This window comes from Apium graveolens, chromosome 8 (assembly GCF_009905375.1).
Source record: "Apium graveolens cultivar Ventura chromosome 8, ASM990537v1, whole genome shotgun sequence".
NCBI classification, from domain to species: domain Eukaryota; kingdom Viridiplantae; phylum Streptophyta; class Magnoliopsida; order Apiales; family Apiaceae; genus Apium; species Apium graveolens.
In genome coordinates, this window is record NC_133654.1 from 225,480,602 (window position 1) to 225,500,146 (window position 19,545).

A 19,545-nucleotide genomic window follows, 5' to 3' on the forward strand; every position below is an offset into this window, starting at 1 on the left:
ATGCACCAGTTTAGAGGTAGAAAATCACTTTGCTTGTAACAATTCCAGATGGCCCTCTCAGTAACTTCCACTTTCTTAGGTTTCCTCCCAACAAACTTGTAGTGAACTTTGAGTGATGGCTTGACAGAATGTAAGAACCCAAATTTTTGACATCGGTAAAAGCATTATGAACAGTAATATAATAACTCAAATTTTTGAGACCTTGTAAAATGCTTAATGAATAGTAACCCTGACAGACCGGAAAAACTTTTTAGCCCACACTATGTTGTGCATGATAAATTGAGTTTCGGAGTTGATAACATGATTATACGTACCAAATGAGTATATGTAAACGCTATTAGTTTTCGAAGAAAACGAACTAGGAAAAATGACGTTATCTACGAACCATCAAGGATAACGGGAATCACAACATAATTACTAATTTAAAATCATACGGATTTATATCCAAGAACGATACTTCAAAATATAAAAAATGTATGTGAAAGGATTTACACCGCGAACCGTTTACGAGAAATTATTACGAAAACGATTAAGCGACCGAGCAAACGCGTAAACGAATAAATAAACGTATCGAACCAAACCAACTAAACTAATTAACTATGGTAATAAATTAATCATGGTTAAATCATTAAATAGTAACCTATCTATGAAGAAATAATGACCTAAAGCTAGGAATAGTAATGCTAAAACCTAAGACTAAATAGATTAGCTTGTAACCTAGGAAGCTTGCAAGATATTTCTTATGATATGCCGACATTATCAATTCCTAAGATATATAATAGAAGAGATACGAATCATATAATACAATCTTATACAAGAAGCATTCAAGAAAGCAAGAAACTCTCTCTCCCCCCAATTTTCTTATCCATTCGGCCCTAGCTAAAGAAAGGAGAAAATCAATTTCAAAACTCCAAGCTCTAGTCATGGAAAAAATCCCTCATTAATTCCCAAGCTTCATACATCCTAAACTAAGGTAAGATAAATTTTTTAGCTCATTTCATTGAGGTTTGATGGGTGGAATAAATTCAAGAAATATGATAATGAATAGTATGAATAGTAAATTTCTTTGGTTTCTTGATTTTAATAGTTGATCTAGGTTCCAAAAACCCTACCAAGCATTCCCAAGACTTCACCATCATCAAGAACACATCTCAAGATTTCAATAAAGGTATAAATCTTTAACCCATCTTTATTTAAGGTTTAAGTTCAAGAATCTTTTAGAACATAGTTGTAAACATAGTTTTGGTGAATGATTTGTTATAATCTTGATGATTAGTTAAATAGTTTAAGGTTGATGATTGTTGCCTCAAGAACATGATGTTCTTGATAGGATTTAGTGTGTTGATTATTATTTGATGATTTTTGGTGGTATTATAGAGAATTAAGGCGTAAACGAAACTCGGATCGTAATCATAATCTCGCTAAAACGAACAAAACATAACATTAAGTTTCTGCAGAAAGTTCCGAAGATATAAACTGTAGTTTCTTGAAAATTAACACTTGATCATGATAGAAAATATTATAAGGATCGTTTGGGCTCTTGAATCGTTTGATTCCGATTTACGGATCAAAAGTTATGACCGTTTTAGTAAAAGTGATTTACGCGACAAAAACTGCTAAGAATTACGAATTTTGGGAATGGAAATGATCAACTTAAAAATATTCATAAATCATGAATTTTTGACAGAGAGTAGTAAATTGAGTTCCATAACAGCTATAAACATTTTAAATGAAAATAATGATTTTTTCAATTTTATAAAAATATCGGAGCCAAGACCGCGCGATTAGAAAGCCGTTAGAACTCATAAGCGGGGCCGACAATGAAAATGTCAACGGACATAAGGTACTTCGAAAATGTAAATAGGATTTTCGAGCGGACCCTAGAGCATCCTCCACCTCGAAATACCCAGGCAAGTTTTCAAACCCTACCTTTTAAGAACTGTGTTGTGAATATTTTACAAAACTATGATATATGGATGAGATTGCTTTAAACTGTTTTACGAAGTTTGGCATGTATTACATTACTCAATTGTTGAGAATTTCTGGTATATGTTCATACCGAGTTCGAAATGTTATATTTAGACCGAGAGACGGTCGGTGTAAGCTTATAAAAACCCAGAAGTATCCAGTAGGAGTTTATATTTGAGAACGTTAACGCTAGCGAGTAGTGTGGCGTGTATATATTTTAGACCGAGGATCAGTCAGTAAAAATTGATGAAAACCCGAAAGTATTCCGGAGGTGCTTTATTTAAGAATATTAACGTTATAGTAGAGCGTGATGTATAAGTTATAAGACCGAGAGTCGGTCAGTTTTGTTTTTATAAAATATAAACCCGGAAATCATCCCGGAGATGTTTTGGACGATTAAAAGTCCGTAATTATTTTATTCCAAGGGACTCGACATCCACTTGAGAAACATTAAATACCTCGAACTTTCATTAAAATGATTTCCAAAAATCGTATTCCCTCAACTATATTTAGTTACTCGAATAATGAATATTATTTCATTTATTCATTTAATATAGAAGAATTATTCTCCAATGATTAATTATTTCAAACTCGATTAATTAATAAATATTACTTTAATTATCTAAACATAAATAAGTTAACGAATACTACTTCAAATATTCTTTTAAGATATAATTATTCGAGGTTTAGCTATTTAATAATAATTATTATTATTTATTTATTAAATGATTTATATGACTTAAAAATCAGAAAACATGATACTCTCTGTATTTCAGAAAATCATTGGAATAATTTCAGATCGTCGGAGAATATTATCTAGACTTATTTTAAATATTTTGAATATAGTTTCAAAAGAAACTCCCCCGCATTTACTTATCTGTTGACAACAATCAACTCACATCCTTAGTACTTCATCTGAAAACTTTCGGAAGTACATATATGTATATATGAGGTAAAGATGTGCCTATCAACAAGCAAAACGCTTGGGGAACTTCGATATAGTTTGATGATTCCAAGTATATGATAGGATTCTTAAAAGGACAAGGAGGGGTAGAGATCCAGTACTTCGTGTACTGGAGAGACTGCCATATTTATTTTCCATATGAGAAGGTACCATGTGTACTGAAGGACATACGAAGTATGCAAAATATACCCGGGTGGAATGGGGAAGCATATAAATCCCGAATGCGGCTTGGGTGACAACCAGGATGTTAGGAAGTCATCCCTCTACATGTAGAAAATGTTACTGTTACCGTTATATGAATAAAACGCATTTATCATATATGATATTATACTTGAGTTTATCATACAGTCATTTCATACTGTATATTATTATGCTAAGCATTATAGCTCACTCTTGATTTCTTTTAAATGTCACAGCACAACAGATAACCAGTATGCCGGTGTGGGACTTAGTCACTTGCAATCATGGGGAGAATCCCTGGCAGCTTTGTCTGAGGTGGGCCAGAGTATAAGATATTAGTCGTAATTATTATAACTTCATGTAGAGGTTACGAATAATTGTTTGAGATCATGTAAATTACATTTGAGCGTAATTAAAGAAGATTACATTTTGTACATCATTTCTAAGGCTATAACTTGTGTGTGAGTGTGTGTGCGTGAGCTTGGGGTCTGTTGGATTATTGAATCAATACAGGTTACACATGAGTGAAAGAAGGCGTGACGACCCAGATTCCTGACCCCGGATTTGGGGGCGTTACAGAAATGGTATCAGAGCAATAAGTTATAGTACTTAGAGACGAGAGTGTTAGGAATCTGTCTAGATGCGAGATTGTGTAAGAGCTCATATAGAGTTCATCATCGGAATACCGGAGGTAGCCCCAATGTGTAGGTTAGGATAAGTGTATATTTGAGGTATTAAAGCATGACTAATAGGACCACTGGAGATTATCAGAGTGATGAGAAGAAAAATTAGAATCATATATGATTTGTCAATGATGTGGATGTAGAACTCGGAGCTGAGTCTCCAGGGCATTTGGGGGCAAAGACGGTATTATCAACACCAGATGTTCATTTGGACAACACGAGCCTTATTACTCGTAGTTCTGTATAGGTTGACCATGAGGGGGCATCACATGTGAGAACCATGAAGTCTAATTATTAATATACAGTTGAGGTTATTGACCCAAACTAGTTGAATGTGTCATTTTACCAATGAGGATGTGAATATCGTATTAATTACGAATTCACCAGAGATAGTGTCCAATATACCCTTAAGGATATTTTTCTATTAATGAAGATTCGAATGTAATATAAGAATGTTATCGTAAGATGACTACACTACATGATATTATTAGTGTGCTTAACATGTAAGGTTATGATGGTTTAGCTCAGAGATCAAGAACGTCGAGAATTGATGGTCTGCCTACAATTGAATGGCGTAAGATTATAACGAGCGATAGTTCGATCTTAGAACCTTCTAAAAGGATAGACCAGTGAGTCTAGAGCGGAACTCTTTGGTAGAAATGATGTCAGATACTATGTATATAAACTCGTAGACCTCTAATATATACAGCAAGGTATGTTCACTTACACACACATGCCACTGAACTTATGGACTGCATTGAGATCCCTAAGAGATCTCTTTAGTCTGTTCCCAAGGGAAACTGGCCACTTGTAATTAATAACAGATGCGTGTAGCATGCCCCTATCAGCCCCCACAGATGCTTTTGGAATATTTCTGATTAAGGTCTTCTAGGTGAAATACCGGAATGACAGATATACGTGTGAAAGTCAAGATAGTAAGCGATTTTAAAATGATGATTATGGGAGACACTAGTTGAAACATGAAATTATGGAAATAAAGAGATGGGATTATCCTCGGATGGATAATGACGAGGGTAGGATAATCAGTGAAATACTTTGGCACCTATTCACTGTCACGTTACTCCCTCCAAACTGTTGATCATTCGTATTGCCTTGATAAGTCATATCAGGCAATCCTTTTCGGTCCCTACTTTGAACTTCTGATGTGACCATCTTGTATAGTCTTTCTCCGTATCAGGACTTGTTCAATTCTTCTAGTTAATCCATGAACTTTCATTAATAGATTATGATCTTCTTGTTCAACTCAGAGCTATTTATACTTCATTTCAATTATGCAAGAGATTTTTTTTTCTTCCCTCAATTAATCGATGAATATTCATAATGAGTATCTTCAATTGATTCTTCTTTCTTACTTACACTTCTCAGCCGAGATTGTAAATATCTAACAAATTGTTAAAAACATGGATGATCTAATATCCATATATTCCTCCGGAATCCTTTTCTTCTAATCGGGATGAAATTGTATATTGAACTTTAAAATCATAGTAAGGGTATCAATTTGATATTGGTATTCCGAATTCAATTCTATTTGAGAATCTGATAAAGTATGTGAACGAGGACACCTCTGAGTGTATCCTTTTATTGGCAAGAAATATTTGATAAGAGGCTATCGATCGTTCTGATGCCAAGACCACTCGATTCAGAGTTATAATCGTCTTTCTCGGCCCAAATTTGAAAACTCTACATTTCAAAATCGTCATCCGGGTAGCCACAAATTTCTTCAGTGGTTACGACGTTGAGATTTTTTTCAAACAAACAGAAATATGCCCAGTTGTATATGTTCTCATGAATGACTAGTTAATTGTCCTAACTAGTCGAAAGTTTAATTAATATAACGAAAGCCTAGATAATCGTCCTAGCTAGTTGCTATGGGCCAAACCAATTGAGCTAGCCATTTTCTTAGTCAGTTGATAATATTGCTTGATGTGGACTAGTTATTATTTTGCTAGTTCCACTTAAATCAAATTTTTATTTTTCCATAGTGCATTATATATGCAAAATTTAATTGTTGATGAAATTTTCAATGAATAATTTAATTGAGACCTAACTAGGTCGCCCACTCAAACGAGAATTCATACTCAATTTTATGAAATATTTTGTTCATGAAATGTTCTATTCTTTCATTTATATAACGAATATCCAATTAAAATCATAAAGTGATTGAATAACAATATACTTCCTTATTTTTTTATCATTGAATAAAATTCCTTGTTTCACAAAAGCATCTCTTTAAAACCTCAATGGTTAACCTTTGATTGAGGATATTATTCGATATTTCTTTTATTATTCGAAAAGAAAAGTATTCTTTCATTGGGGAAATATTATAAGTATTGTTCGTATAATGTTATTATTCAGCAATCATTGCTTTCAAGGGTATTCTCTGTAAAATTATAATATAGAATTCTAAGGACATGAAAGGATAATCATTGTTGTATTCTTCCTTCCAAGTTATAAATCTTTTGAGTGTTGCGACTCTTTTATTCAGAGCTCATTATTTGTTCAGATGTTAGATTTTGAAATCTTGTTAAGATTGTCTAAATTACATCGATATTGTGAAAATCATTCTTCCAAGGCTAATTGCCTCCTGAACAAAGAGAGATATGGTTGAGAACCGATTATTGTAGTATGAGATTGTCTAAACTATTATATATGCATGAGGATGCTTTAAACTGTTTTACGAAGTTTGAGATGTATTACATTACTCAATTGTTGAGAATTTCCGGTATATGTTCATACGGAGTTCGAAATGTTATATTTAGACCGAGAGTCGGTCGGTGTAAGCTTATAATAACTCGGAAGTATCCCGGAGGAGTTTATATTTGAGAACGTTAATGCTAGAGAGTAGCGTGGCGTGTATATATTTTAGACCGAGGATCAGTCAGTAAAAATTGATAAAAACCCGGAAGTATTCAGGAGGTGCTTTATTTAAGAATATTAACGTTATAGTAGAGCGTGATGTATAAGTTGTAAGACCGAGAGTCAGTCAGTTTTGTTTTTATAAAATATAAACCCAGGAATCATCCCAGAGATGTTTTGGACGATTTAAAGTCCGTAATTATTTTATTCCAAGGGACTCGACGTCCACTTGCGAAACATTAAATACCTTGAACTTTCATTAAAACGATTTTCAAAAATCATATTCCCTCAACTATATTTAATTACTCGAATAATGAATATTATTTCAATTATTCATTTAATATAGGAGAATTATTCTCCAATAATTAATTATTTCAAACTCGATTAATTAATAAAGATTACTTTAATTATCTAAACATAAATTAGTTAAGTGATACCACTTCAAATATATTCTTTTAAGATATAATTATTCGAGGTTTAGCTATTTAATAATTATTATTAATTATTTATTAAATGATTAATATGACTTAAAAATCATAAAACATGATACTTTCTGTATTTCAGATCGAATAATTTCAGATCGTCGGAGAATATTATCTCGACTTATTTTAAATATTTTGAATATAGTTTCAAAAGAAACTCCCCCGTATTTACTTATATGTTGACAACGGTCAACTCACATCCTTAGTACCTCCTCCGAAAACTTTCGGAAGTACATATATGTATATATATGAGGTAAAGCTGTGCCTATCAACAAGCAAAACGCTTGGGGAACTTCGATATAGTTCGATGATTCCAAGTATATGATAGGATTCTTAAAAGGACAAGGAGGGGTAGAGATCCAGTACTTCATGGACTGGGTAGACTGCCATATTTATTTTCCGTATGAGAAGCTACCATGTGTACTGAAGAACATACGAAGTATGCAAAATATACTCGGGTGGAATGGGGAAGTATATAAAGCCTGGATGCGGCTTGGGTGACAACCAGGATGTTAGGAAGTCGTCCCTCTACATGTAGAAAAGGTTACTGTTACCGTTATGCGATTGATCATCGTATCTCGGGGGCTCCAGTGAATGTCCTATTCTTCCAATTTGAATTGTGATGCAATACCGTAACTCAGGCCTAGGTGTTGGGTTACCATTATGGTATTCACAGGATAATAAATCCACTAAAGATGTTTTTTCAAAAGAAGTATGTATCACCAAGGAAAACTAATTTTGAATAAAACGCATTTATCATATATGTTATTACACTTGAGTTTATCATACAGTCATTTCATACTGTACATTATTATGCTGAGCATTATAGCTCACTCTTGCTTTCTTTTAAATGTCACAACACAACAGATAACCAGTATGCCGGTGTGGTACTTAGTCGCTTGCAATCTTAAGGAGAATTCCTGGCAGCTTTGTCTCAGGTGGGCTAGAGTATCAGATAGGTATAAGATATTAGTCATAATTATTGTAACTTCATGTAGAGGTTATGAATAATTTTTTGAGATCCTGTAAAGTACATTTCAGCGTAATAAAAGAAGATTACATTTTGTACATCGTTTCTAAGGCTATAACTTGTGTGTGTGTGTGCGTGAGGTTGGGGTCTGTTGGATTATTGAATTAATACAGGTTACACATGAGTGAAGGATGGCGTGACGACCCATATTCCTGACCCCGCATTTGGGGGCGTTACACAGAAGGTAGGTTTGTGATTTTATTGAGAAATATTTTGCTTGAGGTGATTGGTATTTTCAGAAAGGTGTTAGCAGTCTGTTTGTACAAGTATTTAGGATTTGAGGTTTGAAGTGATTTGGTATTTGAGTTTGGTGTCATGGAGGGTTGAGCTTGGTTAATTTGGATTTTTAGGGTTTGTTGTTGTTGTGGTTGTGATCCATCTTCCTTTTTCTTCATTCTTCTTTCTTTTCCTCTCTTCCTCTCATCTCCCTTCTTATCATCTTGCCTTTTGCCCTTGTCACCAGTTGCTCTTGAGGATTGACTTGGATTTGAGCCAGAAGGAGGTTTATCACTTGGCTTCTGCTCATCATCATCCTTGTCATCCTTTAAATTATAATTTGTGGTAAGCAACATGGTGTCTACATTTTGAAGGTATCTCCCCAAGATTCTGATAATTTCCTCATCTTCAGTCTTCTTATTAATTTTGGTCTTTAGATCAGTTTCAAGGGTCATAATTAGTCTCAAATTATTCCTTACACAATTCTTAAGAACTGTGAAGTATGTGCATTTCTTGGTTTGTGAACAGATGTAGGCAATCCCCCTGCTTGGATCGAGATAGGCTTCAGGAAAAGCAGCTATCTGAGCATTTTTGAGTTCCTTTAGCAGTTGGGTGTCCTCTGTAATTACTGTATGCACTTTGTCAAATATCACATCCAGCTAAGATGCTCTCAGTCTTTGTAGATTGGTGAGAGTGTTAGGGCGAAATCACGCACTAATATTCACGCAAGTATACGCGTTCGCAAGTAATATAGAATACTTTCTAGTTCGTTCCCTCAGAGACTCAGACTAATTTATTGTCTAATTTAATTCACTCACCAATGTATGATTACTTCTCAATGTTAAGATAATAATACTTAAAATTGTTGATTAAATATTAACTATAATTAACTACTTAATTAACCACTTAACTAACACTTCAATTTATCAATAATAAAACACTCATGAGATCACAACTTCATTATTACTTCCTTCTATAGCCATAGTTATTACCTTTAGCATGTGACAGTGATGATATTAATCGAATAACACGAAACTGATAAAAGCCAACTTTCATTGTACTAATACCATTCTACCAAACATCCACAATTAAGATAGAAGTTGAATAGTCATCAATTATGTTGAGTTCCTATATGTCTACAGAAATTGACAACACAATGATTTAAGCACAAGTTATTCCTTTTGATTACATAGGGTAAATAAAACTGTTAGAGTTACCCACTAATCATGCACAACGTACATGAACCTATGCTAGCATGGCAAGTTCTAAATCTCAAGATCCACCGTCGCTTCACAAGAGATTAACACCCTATCTTATATGTTCGCGACGCACATAAGACGAATACGCACAACCAATACTAGATATCATGCAATCATCACACACTAAAGTATTAAACAATTAACTAAAGAATTCCATAATAAATCCGTTGCAACCCCATGATCACGATTAGCCCATAATAGAACTTATCGCCATCATGGGTTCATATGAAATCATGATAAACGAACACAAGAAAATAATAACTAAACTAATTATATTAAAACAGAGTACGTCACAAGAGTAAATAAGTCAAAGCAAGAAAACTAGCATCCAACGTTACAACGAAACAAGAATCACAAGAATATATGCTTCCTCTTCGTTGCTGTGTGCTAAATCGGTCTTCTTCCTTATCTCCTTCGCTTCTTGCAAAACACAATCTAAAACATAATCTCCTCTTAATATTCTGTGAAAAACGTCTCAAATCTACTTATATAATAGTCCCATAAAACTCAGATTACATAGAAGTTGGAAGCCAAACAGAAGTAGAAGTCTAAAATAATATATCTTTTTCCCCGACCTTGCGCGGCCGCTCAGCATTTCTGCGCGGGCGCGCAAGGCTGCTGTGCGGCCGCTCAGCATTGCTGCGCGGGCGCGCAGGACCCTACTGGAAAATTTCCAGGTTTGCTCCGTTTCTTCGCCGTAATCTGCCCGTTCTTTTCCTCTCGCAATGGTGAACACATGCCAAGGCTTATTCTTGATGATTCCTCCTCCGAAATGCAACTAATACCCTGAAATGCATAAACACTAGAAAAACGCATCAAATACACAAAATACTTGATTTCAAGACACCAATTTAAGCCATTTTAAGACGTTCTAAGTGGTATAAAATGCCACTTATCACACCCCCAAACTTAAATCGATGCTTGTCCTCAAGCGTCACAGACTCAAAAACAAATAAAAATATGCATGAATGCAATCTATATGAAAATGCAACGATCCCCCTTACTACAATTAACCAACCAAATTGTCACGTCTCAACGAATGCAGTTAGACACTAAAGATCAAGAAACTCATGCAAACGGACATACCGCCAGAAACGTGGTGTGTGCAAATGCTTAACAGATATGCTTCGGAACTAGACCAATTACTATGACTAGACTATCCTCAAGGCAATCTTACGATTATACAAAGAATAAAAATTCTAGGCACAAAGTGATATACAACACTACAAGAACTTTGGAGCTTACTACGGAATCGTGCTTTTTATTTACAACTCAAATGCTTATTTGACCGTGCAATGAGTGAGGTCCACAAAAGACTTATACAATGGTATCCATGTAACGAGCGTTAGGTTAGCGGATCCCAGACTCTAAAAGCCTTAGGTCACTAGGCACAAAGTCCCCTAAGAACTTAATAACTCGAATACCAAAGAGCCCACTCTTGATCAATTACGCAATTTTTTTTTATTTTTTTTTTATTATTTTTTTTTATAACTCTGAGCAAGTGCGTTTCGCTCCATCTTGCTCAACCCTAGACTACTCGCATAACATGCGAGCCGGCTACTAGCCATTTGACGCCTAGCCATAACTAGTAACACAATTCCATTTTTACTCCATTTTTTTTTCTTTTTCATGCCTTTACCACTAAGAACCTATTATTAAATTCTAAGCATAATAAATAGATTATCCTTGAAAATAATCAGATCATAACAACAATCTAGTCCTTAAGCATTCTCTAAGACTTAGTGAAAATACAAGTGCTTCTAGCATGCATATCAACCTACACAACTTAATATCACTTTAATGCTATCACTACACTCGCCTCAATATCACAATTCAGTCGATAAATCATTGCAAAAAGGATCATGGTATATGCATGAGCTATATGATATGACAAACAAATAAAGCTATATAAAAAAAAACTATATGGCAAAAATTATGCAACTATATGAACTAACTATCATGAATATGCAGCTATATGACACACACAAAATATTCCTTAACTACCACCCCCAAACTTAAAATCTTCACTGTCCCCAGTGAAGGTAGTAGAAAGGAACACAGGGTATACCTACTCGGAGTCATCATCATCATCACCCTCAGTGGGTGGAGTATCAGGCGGCGGGTATGCAGAGTCCTCACCAAAAACTGGCCACTGGATATCAGCTCCAAGGCCTCGAAAAGCAGTCCCTAACGCAAGGGTGAGCTCCTGAGCAAACCTGCTCTGCGTCTCATACATGGCATCCATCCGCCGTGAAAGCCTCCTATACTGGGCATCACCCATCCCAGCACCCTCCTGAGCTCTCGAAGAACTAGCCTCACCACGCCCTGGCCTGGCCATAGTAGCACCTCGTGCTGGACGCCCTCCTGGAAGACGATAACCCAGCGCATGCTCCTCAGGCTCACCACCGGTCCACTCCTGCATCCCATTCAGAGTGCCATAATCTATAGGAGCTGCTGGCAACTGCAACTGCTCATGAGCCGTCCAGTTCACTCCTACTGCACGGCATAGCTTTGTAACCGTGGATGCATAAGGGATGTTCATATGCTTTGCTCCCCTCAAAAACTTCAGAATTCCTTGGTAGATAAACTCACCAAGGTCCACATAGTATTCCTCATTCAGAATTCCCCACAACAACTGTGCTCTCTCAACTGTGACCTCGTGTGCATGTGAAGAAGGCAAAATATTAGCACATATAAATGCATTCCATGCACGGGAATACCTGTTCATGGCGATCGCCGGAAAGTGACGATACTCATTATTGGCTGGACTGCGGTTCCAAACTGTGCCCGGTCGACAGAGAGTCGCACAAATCAAATCCAAGTCAAAATCCTCAACAGTCTTTTCATTCCAGTTCTCCTCCTCGGGCTTCCTCTCTCGCTGTCCAATCACTCGGCGAATCGCCGCAGGATGATAATCAACCGTCAGCCCACGAACTACAGAAAACCCATTCTTTTCAGCCTTCGCGTTCGCGTAGAACTCGCGAACAACACTCATCGGTACTGCTTCGGGTGACTCACAAAAAGCTATCCACCCCTTCTCTGCAATCATGGGCAACAACTCACCATCCCTCCCTGATGGTAAAAACCCCCTCTCCTTCAGAATCGGCTTCCCCAACAGCCTAGTGTACTCCTCCTCCGCGGCTCTGTCAGTTAACCGAGGCCTTGCAGCAGTACCCCTTGATGAATCAGCAGTAGGAACTGTGTTGCTGCTGTCAATAGTGCGTGCTCTCTTGGGTGCCATTGATTTGTGAATAAAAGTGTGTAAGAACTGATTTTTTGATGTTTATGAGAGGGTTTAAGTGTAGGAAGTTGTGGAAGATATGTAGGATAGGTGTATGTATATATAGGGTGTGGAGTAGGTTAAATTAGATTAGGAGTGGGGTTGAGGGATAAAATCATGGGTTAATGGGAAAAGAATTCGTGGGTTTATGGGCTGTAATGGGTTTTTGTGTTTTTGTTTTTTTTTTTTTCTGAACTGTAAAAAAATTTCTGGAACTCGACCCCTGCGCGGCCGCTCAGCATAGCTGCGCGGGCGCGCAGAGGGTCTTTGGAAAAAAAAATTTTCAGCCCCTGTTTTCTGATTTTTTTTGTGTTTTTGGATAGGTTATTAACTTCTAAGGGTTCCTGTAACAACAATTCATGGGTTGCCTCCCACGCAGCGCTTCTTTTTCGTCATTAGCTTGACGTTCCGTACCTTTCTCACGTAGTCAACAAAATGGCACTAACCACCTCTCGGTTTGCCATGTCCCCATAGTAGTGCTTCAACCGCTGACCGTTAACCTTGAATGCTTGGTCCAAATCATTCTCAAAAATTTCCACCGCTCCATGTGGAAATACAGTTTTGACAATAAAAGGTCCAGACCACCTTGATTTCAACTTCCCAGGAAAAAGTCGGAGCCGAGAGTTGAATAACAGAACTTGTTGCCCTGGCACAAATAACTTAGGATGTAGCTTCCTATCGTGCCACCTCTTCACCTTTTCCTTATACATTTTGTTATTCTCGTACGCTTGAAGTCGAAATTCATCAAGTTCATTAAGCTGAAGCATTCTTTTCTTACCAGCTGTATCTAAATCCAGGTTCAATTTCTTCAATGCCCAGTAGGCCTTATGCTCAAGCTCCGCCGGTAGATGACATCCCTTACCGTACACCAACTGAAACGGTGACATCCCAAGTGGAGTTTTGTATGCTGTTCTGTAAGCCCAAACAGCTTCATCGAGCTTTAAAGACCAATCCTTCCTTGACGGACAAACAACCTTCTCTAGAATGCGCTTTATCTCTCTGTTAGACACTTCCGCTTGACCATTTGTTTGCGGATGATAGGCAGTAGCTACTCGATGATTCACATTATAACGCTGCATCATAGAAGTGAACTTACGGTTGCAAAAATGCGATCCTTCATCACTTATGATTACCCGAGGTGTTCCAAACCTTGTGAAAATTTGCTTATGAAGAAAATTTAGCACTGCCTTTGCATCATTTGTCGGTAAAGCTTTAACTTCGACCCATTTTGAGACATAATCGACTGCCAGCAAGATGTACTGATTATTGCAAGATGAGATAAAAGGCCCCATGAAATCGATTCCCAATACATCAAAGACCTCGACTTCAAGCATCACATTTAATGGCATCTCATCCTTCCTTGACAAATTTCCCACTCTTTGGCAACGATCACACCTTAAAACAAACTGATGAGCATCCTTGAACAAGGTGGGCCAGAAAAAACCTGCTTGCAGAATACGAGCTGCCGTCTTCTCACCTCCATAGTGTCCACCATAAACCGTGGAATGGCAGTCTCGTAATATCCCATCCGTCTCACAGAACGGGATACATCTCCTGATGATCTGGTCAGCTCCCTGTCTAAACAAATATGGTTCATCCCACATGTACCACTTCACCTCATGCAGAAACTTCTTCTTTTGCGTGGATGTCAAATTAGGAGGCATTATATTGCTGACAAGATAGTTTACAATATCTGCAAACCATGGTTCTTCCTCCTGAATTGCAAACAACTGCTCATCCGGAAAAGCTTCATTGATTAACGTCCTATCTTGTGAAGTAGAACGGGATTCTCCAACCTAGAGAGATGGTCAGCTACTTGATTCTCGGTACCTTTTCTATCTTTGATCTCTAACTCAAATTCTTGAAGTAAAAGCACCCAACGAATGAGTCTCGGCTTCGAATCCTTCTTAGAAACCAGATAGCGAATAGCTGCATGATCAGTGAATACTGTCACTTTCGTACCAAGCAGATAAGATCGAAATTTCTCAAAGCCAAAGACTATAGCCAAAAGCTCCTTCTCAGTAGCGGTGTAGTTCAATTGGGCCCCATTTAAAGTCTTACTCGCATAGTAAACCACATGGAAGAGATTTTTCTTGCGCTGTCCCAGAACTGCACCTACCGCATAGTCACTCGCATCACACATCATCTCAAACAGTTCTGTCCAATCTGGTGCTGTAATAACTGGTGTCGTGATCAAACTCTCCTTGAGAGTCTCGAATGCTGCCACACATTCATCATCAAATTTGAAAGGCACATCTTTCTCAAGTAAATTGCACAACGGCTTAGATATCTTTGAAAAGTCCTTGATGAATCGCCGATAAAAACCCGCATGACCGAGAAAACTACGGATTCCTTTCACTGAATTAGGTGGGGGAAGATTTTCAATAACTCCCACCTTGGCCTTGTCCACCTCCAGACCTTTGCTAGAGACCTTATGCCCAAGGATAATGCCTTCACGCACCATAAAATGACATTTCTCCCAATTAAGCACCAAATTAGTTTCCACGCATCTTTTGAGTATGGCGCGCAGATTATTCAAGCATTCATCATATGAGTGTCCAAAGACGGAGAAGTCATCAATGAACACTTCGACGTTATTTCCAATCATGTCAGAGAATATAGCCATCATACATCTCTGAAAGGTGGCCGGGGCGCCACATAACCCAAACGAAACTCTTCGAAAAGCAAATGTGCCAAATGGACAAGTGAAGGTAGTCTTTTCCTGATCCTCTGGTGCAATACAAATCTGATTATACCCGGAATAACCATCCAGAAGACAAAAATACTCATGTCCCGCCAATCTGTCAAGCATTTGATCAATGAATGGGAGAGGGAAGTGATCCTTTCTTGTGGCTTTGTTCAATTTTCTATAATCCATGCATACTCTCCATCCTGTAACTGTTCGAGTAGGGATGAGCTCATTCTTTTCATTTGCGACCACAGTGATACCTCCTTTCTTAGGTACACATTGCACGGGGCTCACCCACGAGCTGTCAGAAATAGGATAAATGATGCCTGCATCTAGCCATTTCAGAATTTCTTTCTTCACCACCTCCTTCATGATCGGGTTCAGTCTTCGCTGCTGTTCCACAGTTGGCTTACTACCTTCCTCTAACATAATTTTATGCATACAATATGAAGGACTTATCCCCTTGATGTCTGCTATAGTCCATCCTATAGCCGATTTGAATTCTCTCAAAATCCTTAAGAGCTTGTCTTCCTCACTACCTGAAAGGTCAGCTGAAATAATAACAGGTAACGTAGATGAATCACCTAAAAAGGCATACCTCAAGTGTTCAGGTAATGGTTTGAGCTCCAAGGTAGGTGCTTCCTCTATTGATGGTTTGAGCTTCCCTTCAGCGTTCTTGAGGTCAGAAGTACCAAGAGATTCAAATGGTATATCTAGCTTTCGCTTCCAGGGAGAAGCGTTCAGATATTGTAATTGCTCGTTGCTATCTTCATCATCACTGTCAAATTCCCCCACTAAGGCCTTTTCCAATGCATCAGACATTAGCATGTGATCGAGTTCCGAAGTAACCGCAGAATCAATCACATCCACTTTTAAGCACTCCTCATCTTCTGTAGGGAATTTCATTGCCTTGAATACGTTGAAGGTCACATCCTGATCTTGAACCCGCATAGTAAGTTCCCCTTTTTGCACATCTATCAAGGTACGGCCAGTAGCCAAGAAAGGCCTCCCCAAGATTATGGGAATCTTCTTATCTTTCTCAAAATCCAGAATAACAAAATCAGCAGGAAAGAAGAGCTTATCCACCTTGACGAGCACATCCTCAACTATGCCCCTTGGGTAAGTAATGGAACGGTCCGCCAATTGTAGCGACATGTATGTGGGTTTTGGATCAGGCAGATCCAGTTTTTTAAAGATCGACAATGGCATCAGATTAATGCTTGCTCCCAAATCACAAAGGCACTTGTCAAAAGTTAGATTGCCAATGGTGCAAGGAATGGTGAAGCTTCCTGGATCTTTCAGTTTTGGTGGTAACTTTTGTTGCAAAACCGCGTTGCATTCTTCCGTGAGAGCAACGGTTTCAAGGTCATCCAGTTTCACCTTCCTTGAAAGAATAGTCTTCATAAAATTCGCATAACTAGGCATTTGTTCCAGAGCCTCAGCGAAAGGTATATTGATGTGAAGTTTCTTGAACACCTCCAGAAACTTCCCGAACTGTCTATCCAGCTTTTGTTGCTGCAATCTCTTAGGAAAAGGTGGTGGAGGATAGAGTTGTTTCTCCCCTGTATTAGCCTCAGGCAGAGTGTGTTCAACAGTAGTCTTCCTTGGTTCCGCCGCTTTCTCCTTTTGCTTAGATTCTTCATCCCTAACTTCAGCTTCGACTTCGTTTCCCTTTTCAGCATCAGCTACTTTTCCAGACCTTAAGGTAATAGCCTTGACTTGCTCTTTAGCTTCCTTCCTGCCTGGTACTTTCGTGTCACTGGGAAGAGTGCCAGGTTGACGATTGAGCACTGCATTGGCTAATTGACCGATTTGATTTTCCAAGGTCTTGATAGAAACCGCCTGACTCTTGCACAACAGCTTAAGTTCCTCAAAATCAGCACTAGTAGGTGCAGCTGCACTTCCCTGTTGAGGATATGATTGCCTTGTAGCATACTGCTGTGGTTGCTGGAATCCAGGTGGGTTAAACTGTTTACTCACTCCTTGCTGATATGGTGGCTGAATAGCATTCTGATTATTTCCCCAGCTGAAATTTGGATGATTTCTGTTGTTAGGATGATAGGTCGCTGGCACAGGCTGCTGTTGTCACTGATAATTATTCACATACTGAACAGATTCGTTGACAAGAGAACACTAATCCGTAGCATGAGAACCTGCACAAAGCTCACAAACCATAGCTATTTGATTAACTCCATACGTAGCCAAAGAATCAACCTTCATTGATAGCGCTTGGAGCTGGGCTGCAATAGCGGTGGCTGCATCAACTTCCAGAATACCTGCTACCTTGCCTGATGTCATCCTCTGAGTTGGGTTTTGATACTCATTTGCAGCCATCGTCTCAATAAGATTGTACGCCTCAGTATAGCTTTTAGCCCATAAGGCGCCTCCAGCTGCTGCATCGAGCATGGGCCGAGATTGGGCCCCCAAACCATTATAAAAACCAGTGATTACCATCCAATCCGGCATTCCATGATGTGGACATTTTCTCAACATTTCCTTGTAGCGTTCCCAAGCCTCGCACATAGATTCTGTAGGTTGCTGCGCAAACTGAGTAAGAGCACTCCTCATAGCAGCAGTCTTTGCCATTGGATAAAACTTCACCAGAAACTTTTGCGCAAGATCTTGCCACGTAGTGATTGACCCAGCTGGTTCAGAATGCAACCAGTCTTTAGCCTTATCCCTCAGTGAGAATGGGAAAAGCCTCAACTTGATAGCCTCATCAGTCATGCCATTATACTTAAAAGTGCTGCAGATCTCGACAAAATTCCTTATGTGCATGTTGGGGTCTTCAGTTGCCGCTCCTCCAAAAGAAACAGAATTCTGCACCATCTGAATAGTGCCCGGCTTGATTTCAAAGGTGTTAGCTTGAATAGCCGGATGAAGGATGCTTGACTGAATGTCATCAATTTTAGGCCGAGAAAAATCCATAAGAGCTGGATCAGCTTGAACAATACGATCTCCCATGTTTACTGGTTCTTTCTGCTCAGTTCCTGAATCCGAATCCTCAAAATCTAACTTCTCCGGTATATCGAGAACTTCGTCTTTCTCCTCAGCTGTATCTAAGGTCCTCTTGCGAGCACGAGAACGAGTTTGCATAAACGTTTGCTAAAGTACCTAAAACACAACCGAAAAGAGTAATTAACTACTACGTCCTAATCACTGAGTCCTAATGACCAATGATGGTAAGTACATAAACTAAACAAATACGCCGAGTCCCCGGCAGCGGCGCCAAAAACTTGTTAGGGCGAAATCACGCACTAATATTCATGCAAGTATACGCGTTCGCAAGTAATATAGAATACTTTCTAGTTCGTTCCCTCAGAGACTCAGACTAATTTATTGTCTAATTTAATTCACTCACCAATGTATGATTACTTCTCAATGTTAAGATAATAACACTTAAAATTGTTGATTAAATATTAACTATAATTAGCTACTTAATTAATCACTTAACTAACACTTCAATTTATCAATAATAAAACACTCATGAGATCACAACTTCATTATTACTTCCTTCTATAGCCATAGTTATTACCTTTAGCATGTGACAGTGATGATATTAATCGAATAACACGAAACTGATAAAAGCCAACTTTCATTGTACTAATACCATTCTACCAAACATCCACAATTAAGATAGAAGTTGAATAGTCATCAATTATGTTGAGTTCCTATATGTCTACAGAAATTGACAACACAACGATTTAAGCACAAGTTATTCCTTTTGATTACATAGGGTAAATAAAACTGTTAGAGTTACCCACTAATCATGCACAACGTACATGAACCTATGCTAGCATGGCAAGTTCTAAATCTCAAGATCCACCGTCGCTTCACAAGAGATTAACACCCTATCTTATATGTTCGCGACGCACATAAGACGAATACGCACAACCAATACTAGATATCATACAATC

General features: G+C 38.0%; 1 non-coding gene across 1 annotated transcript; it reads left to right on the plus strand.

The window, feature by feature from the left end:
* Positions 1-18,092: 18,092 nt before the first annotated feature.
* Positions 18,093-18,199, plus strand: LOC141681574 (small nucleolar RNA R71). The gene has a single exon (XR_012559002.1). It is a non-coding gene; the product is annotated as a small nucleolar RNA R71 (small nucleolar RNA).
* Positions 18,200-19,545: the final 1,346 nt, after the last annotated feature.